Source organism: Wolffia australiana, chromosome 2 (genome assembly GCF_029677425.1).
Source record: "Wolffia australiana isolate 7733 chromosome 2, ASM2967742v1".
Classification (NCBI taxonomy): Eukaryota; Viridiplantae; Streptophyta; class Magnoliopsida; order Alismatales; family Araceae; genus Wolffia; species Wolffia australiana.
The window spans coordinates 21,709,479-21,715,924 of record NC_135836.1 but is presented as its reverse complement, the minus strand read 5'-3'; the positions used below and the strand labels follow the sequence as shown (position 1 = coordinate 21,715,924).

The 6,446-nt window shown below is 37.1% G+C and overlaps 1 long non-coding RNA gene across 1 annotated transcript; it reads right to left on the bottom strand.

Annotated features, from left to right (window-relative positions):
• Positions 1-567: 567 nt before the first annotated feature.
• On the bottom strand, positions 568-5,329 carry LOC144715602 (uncharacterized). The gene is made up of 3 exons (XR_013584665.1): positions 4,342-5,329; positions 2,927-3,149; positions 568-2,749 (listed from the first exon to the last, which is right to left on the bottom strand). It is a non-coding gene; the product is annotated as an uncharacterized LOC144715602 (long non-coding RNA).
• Positions 5,330-6,446: the final 1,117 nt, after the last annotated feature.

Sequence of the window (6,446 nt, the reverse complement as noted above, 5' to 3'; positions counted from 1 at the left end):
AGATGAAAGAGAGACCCAAAAAATGAAAATATAATTACATTTGCTCATTTTTATCCCTGAATTAACATATCACTGATCTGAAAGAATATTCTTGTTGAGATATAAACTAACATACTAAATTCTTTAACTTTAATAATGTTTTAAGTATATTTTCAATAAGAATTAATGGGCCTATAAAGTATGTAAAATTACATTAGAAAGTATTTTTTTAAAAATCTCACACATTTAATGCATGTAATGAAAATCCATAAAACATGAAGACAATATCAGTAAAGTGATCCCTAAAATAGCCATAAGATGTGTATGTTTTCATCACCGATTTTTGGTTTATCAAAGAAATGCATACAAATAGTGAGGTAGAGACAAAGAAACAAAAAGCAAATATATAAATATCAGCTGCAGCTCAACTACAACTGAGTTATTGCCAGGAAATCAGGATGAGAAGATGAGAGTGTGAGAGTGAGGATAGGATAAGACTTGGATACATATGAAGAGTTAGGTATAGAGAAGGAAAACGAACAAAGAGGAAAAGAAAGAAGCAATACAAGATGTACATCAGAGAGATAACAAAGCAAAGACGAGTTTATTTTTTACATTCCAAAAAAATATCTACAGAACCAAATCATAAAGGGAAGCACATATACATAAATAGATAAGTTTCAAGGTGTGTGTTGCATCCCAAATAGTGCCATTTGATTACTCTCCTCCTTCATTCTGTTAGACAAAGTATCATGTGCCAACCTCCTTCCACCATCTCAATGAGGAATCTTCCTCCTTGCCGCTACAAGGAATGTTGATGTACTTCTATACCTCATGGGTGGGTGTTAATCATGGTAGATGCTGATGGCCCAACCGCATAAACTGATGTGTTAAAGTGGTATAATGTGGTGGTTGTTGGCCTTGTGACAATTGTCCCTGCTTGTTGTCATCATCTGAAGCCTCTTGGTCTTATAATTACGAAGAGATTTCAAAGATAAGAGAGAACATTCTAGTGGCATGATTTCTCCACTGCGTCTAATTTTAAAAATGGATCCAAGATATGCGCACTATCAAAGGCTAGATTGTGCAAAAATATGATTGTGTGCTGCATGAGCTTTGCATCCATTGTGTTTGTTTTAGTTCCCATGGATTAACCTAAGAGGGGGTCTGAATTAGGTTATGTATAAATTTTATCTTTAACTTAGTTCAGTAACCTATGACTTTTTGAACTGGGAAAGGAGGTAGAAAAGATGGGAGACACAATTACTTTTCTTAGATATCTTAGGCTAACCCTTAATGTTGTTCGGGGTATCTATCTTGAGGTGATGATTTCCCTAACCATGTTTGGTTGAATGCCCCCCAAGAAAATCACAATGAAAAAGGGCTAAATAAGGATACCAATAAAAAGAAAAAAGTCAGTAAAGCGTTATCATCCATGACCCCAAAGCCTTCCATGGAACTATGCCAGTTGGCATACTTCAACTTGGACTGTTAAGCCTTCTCTACTCTGGCCCCCGAAGCCTTAACATGAGTGACCAAAAAGATATAACAGTAACAATATTCTTGCAAGGAGCATGGATTTATCCCCAACAACAGTTACTATGTAATTTATCTCTTTATGTAATATTCAATATAACAAGGATGAAGTCAAAGTTGAAGAAAGAAATCAAAAGAGAGATAAAAGAAGAAAAACTGATTTTTAACTAAGGCATCTATAGTTGTGCCAGCGCTCAAGCCTACAGCAGGCCAGCGGGCACTGTCGCGTAAGCAGTGCATGGAAGGGCCACGACAAGTTGCGCATTCAAGGCCCATAGTAGGCCGATCATCAGGAGACCCAAGTCAAGAGAATGCAGCTCCTTGACGTGCGTGGTTGTTTGATAGTCTCCGTTTTAGGGTTTAACTTGTCGTCGGTAATTGAGATTATTCAGTAAATACATACCAATACTTATGAAAATCTAGCTAATGATAAGTACGAATCGTCTCCACAGGGAACGATGGTTAAGGATTAATATTCTTACTACAGTTTTAATATAATAGCCAGGATAGTGATATCGAGTCAAAGGTTGTAGATAGTTATAATTCAAACATGGAATTATCAAAGAAAAGATACAATGAAAACAGAGTGATGGGAAACGTTACATGAGTGAGGTAGAGAATGTGTTAGATATGATAAAGATCGAGTGTGTGAACAATATGATGACAGAAAGATGAGATTACGAGGATGTAAGGAGGTGGTATGACAGGTGAAAAGATGACTGTAGAATTGAATTATGCTATCCACAGTGTCGGGAAAGAACAGCATAAGGTGAAGATTCTTACCATAGATCCTTATGTTCCGCCAGGATCACGTCGATTTACGAGTGTCAGTAAGCTCCCCCTTTTCTCCAATGCTTCTCTTGACACACTTAAGGCACCAAAAACACACTTGATGGATCTCAAAAACTTACTATCTTTCAATTATTCCACAGAGTGGGAAGCAATTTCAAGGATGAATTTCACAGCAACCAGGCCTCTATTTTTAGATCAAAAGGTATGGATGGAAAGAGAAGGGGAAGATGAAGCAAATCCAAAAAATTCATCTCAATCAGACCTGTGGATTGTCACATATCACGGTTTGAATTTGGAGAAATCCTAGCCCTTCATGTTTTCTCTCTCCTTGTCATTAGTGCTAACGTTTCGGCTTTTTCTGTTTCTGTTGAACTATCAAATCGTTGAGATTCCTCATCGCATTGTCTTCCACGCTCACGCCTTTCAAAGCCGCCACATGTACCTGCAAGGAAAAAGGACAACAGACTTGTTTATATTATTAATTGATTATTCCATGACGTGGCATCGCATCACAGCATGCCAGATCATGGAATATTTCCCTTTTCTCTTTTTAAATGAATGACACGCTGACGCTGCACGTGTTTTCCCTTTTCACATCAAGGAAAAAGAAAAGATTCACCTTTTTAGTCCCTTACATGGCACATGTTTCCGCATGCCCTGTCAGTAGTGTTTTGTCTTTTTCCTCTTTTTTTAATGGCTTGTAGTGGTACACGTGCGCACCACATGTGTCCCTGCACATTTTGACTTCTCTTTTTCCATTTTTATAGCATACTTTTCCTGATTCTTATCAGCATTTATTGCACAAAACGTGGTTTTTTATTTTTGTTGGTCCGCATCGCCCCCTGCAAAAAACCATATCATCGCATCAGAGAATGATTGGTCCATTTTGCCATCTAATCATTTGCCGTCAAATACTGATTTGTGATGCCATAATTGTGCCTTTTCACAATGATTAGCGCAACTAATCATGTCCAAAGGACGCGATTGGTCGCCATTTGATGAATCGTATGGCGACACGTGGTTTTAAAATTTTAACTCGAAATAATGTCTAATAAATTATTATAAATAAATTATAAGTCATAAAAATATAATATATATATATATATGTATATACAAACTCATAAACATATCTCTTTAAATACACGTCCAAGAAATTTATAAAAAATATATTCTGCATAGTAAAATTATTTTCTTTGAAAATATGACATCAGAAAAATCCTTAAGAATTCACTAAAATGTGCAAAAATCAGAATATCAATCCAAAATTATATTTAAGTCTCTTAATCTTGATGACACACATATTTAATAATTTTTATGCATAAAAACATGTAAATATCCTAAAATTAAATCAAAATTTGTGCTATTAGACCCCCCAAACTTATTTCATTGATAGTCCCTTAAATGGCCTTGAAGTCTGATTGGTCCTAACTAAGGGGTACAATTTGATTGAGAGTCGTTTGTAAGGATAGTTAAGTACCAATCAATAATTTAATTTCCTTACTAGTAGTATTTTAGTAAGGGTCGATCCCTCAGGGAGCTAGGTAGTTAGTTAGAAAGATTTTCAACTAGTATTGCAAGTTCAAGATTCATATAACCTTTTTTGTAAAGCTTTTAGTGATTATGAAGGTAAATGTTCAATTAAGAAGGATGATATGAATTTTACCAAGTGTAAAATAATTTCCGTAGAAAGTTTAGATTGAAAATGATTTTTGAGAATTTTTTCAGAATTTTTTATCGTCTCTAGAGAGAGATAAAAAATTCTGAATTAATTGAATGGAAAAAAGAAGAGGAGGAGAGAGATAGCGCACAAGCCTGGGCGCTTCCGCCACTGCTTGTGCGCTGGGCTTCGCCGCTCCGCCGCGCGCGGAGGTCCTCTCACGTGCTATGGACCAAAATGACGATATCTGGAGTTCCAGATATCGGTTTGACACGTGTGAGTAGGCGTTGGAAAGCTTGAGACGTTGGCTATCTGCCTTATAGCCAAGAAGCTTAAGATAATTCTAAAAGGAGATAGGGTGGAAAGAACAGCGTAACCTTTTTGTCACACCACAAATGGCCCAAGATTGTTGCTCCAACTCCCTACCAACTGGCTTCAAGATCCAGGACGCTTCTAGAAGACTCCTTGCACCTTCTGAATTAAGATGGACCCAGGAACAAGCTCAAGAAAGACACAAAGTAAAGAAAACAATCCTCAATTCTTGGATGCCCTCAAAGAGGGTGAGGGGGGCCCTTTTATAGGGCTACATGTGTTTGTTTCAGTCATTCTTGGTGGTTGGATCATGGATGAGCGTCCAGGATTGATTTCTTGAAGCTTCAATCCAGGTGAACAGACCCCAACCAACCAGATTCTTTCCCCCCAGGTCGAATTTGGAGGGAACAGAACAAGTTGGTTAGAGTTGGTTAGAGTTTGTTACAAATCATCTCTAGCCCTTGGATTTGGGCTGGAATGGATGGATGGATGGGTTCCACCTCATGGATCCTGGCCTGGATCTCAACCTTGGGCTCTCATCCAACCAGGATCTGCCATCTGGAGTCACCCCCATATGTCTTGATCAACTTGGAAGCCTCCAAGGACATTCTAGAAGGTCTCCTTCAAGTTCCTTTGCACCAAGCCTATCAATTGAGTCAGCTCCACTGGTCAGCGTGTATCTTTTTGATATTTGCTCCTTTTGACTTGAATTTTTGTCCCAAGCTTTCAGACTACTTTCTTGACTTTCCCATAAAATTTCGTAATTTTATGACCATGAAAAGTCAACCTTGACCTGAAAAGTCAACACACTAGGGAAATCGTTAGATTCATATCCCACTTGACTCAATGAGTCAAGTGGGGGTTAGAAATATCCCTCAAATCCAATTAAGAGTAAATCCAGAACTGTTTAACTTGTGAAATTCATGTCAAATCATTGATGGAAACACTAATTAAGTAGAAATGTAAGTTTTTTCATCTTTAGGGTAGTGAAAAGGCATGATCTCATTACTATGCAAAAACAAGCAGTTTTGGCAATGATGTACTTACTTTCAAAAGATATAAGATGATTAATGCATGGAAATAACTACCCTTATTTGAGTTTATCAAAGTCTCCTTCGGTTTGTTTACTCAGATTCTGATCATAGAAAGTTAAGTATGAAATGTTGATGATATCAAGTACACGTCTAAGTAAGAATATTCCATGCATTGCTCAACCATAATTGATGAAATCCCTCATGGTTTTAGAAAGAGCTGGTGCTCATGAGGACAGAAGCTTACTTCTCGCTGGGTATGCTACTATAATCAAGGTGATTCCTTCTCTTTCCTTCCGATCTAAGGCGCTCTGTCACTTGTAATGGCTATGTTGACATCTAGGATACCCTACAAACCTTCCTCCTACTTGAAGGTAAAAGGTGAACATTCTTCTCCTCTAGTTTAAGCACAGAATATCAACGGTGAATCAACGAATCATGGGTGGTGAAATTTCTATCTAACTAATGGAAAAGAAAGAAATGATTGGTGGATGGCTCAATACTTATATAGCTTACTCCCAATAGCAAATGAAAGAGCAGAATACACCAGAAGGGTTAGAGGATAATGATGATGAAGGATAATTTTCATAATGGTAAAATATAAAAGTGCTTGTCCACCTAAGCATGAGATGATGTATGTAGTGATAAATAATTCCTCTAACTAATGAGCATACATGATTCCAGAACAAGAAACCCCATTTTTCTCTTTTTTTTGGTAAAGGGATGAATTGAAAAAAGTGGAAGCTTTGTAAACGAAGAGGTATTTGATCAAGAAAGTAATCTTATACACAACGCTTCTCATGCTACTAAGAAAATGATGAGATGAGATGATGTAGATGAAAACAAAGGATAACAATGAAAGCACGATACCACAAAGGTAAAGAAGAGAAAGATATGGGAATAAAGCGTATCATAAGTAATAAGGGTGATGGTATAGATAGGTTCCTATACGGATAAACAATGATGGGTGAACTGGCTCAAGGTAGACTAGTTGGCTCAAGAAAAGTAATTCAGTACTCTACAACTTGAAGGAGTGGTCACCCTAACAAGAAAGATTCCAGTTAATAAAGATCCCTATCATTTGAGACATTTAACTAGTGGAAAGTGGTATGATGGATGGTTGACTCAACACTCAATCT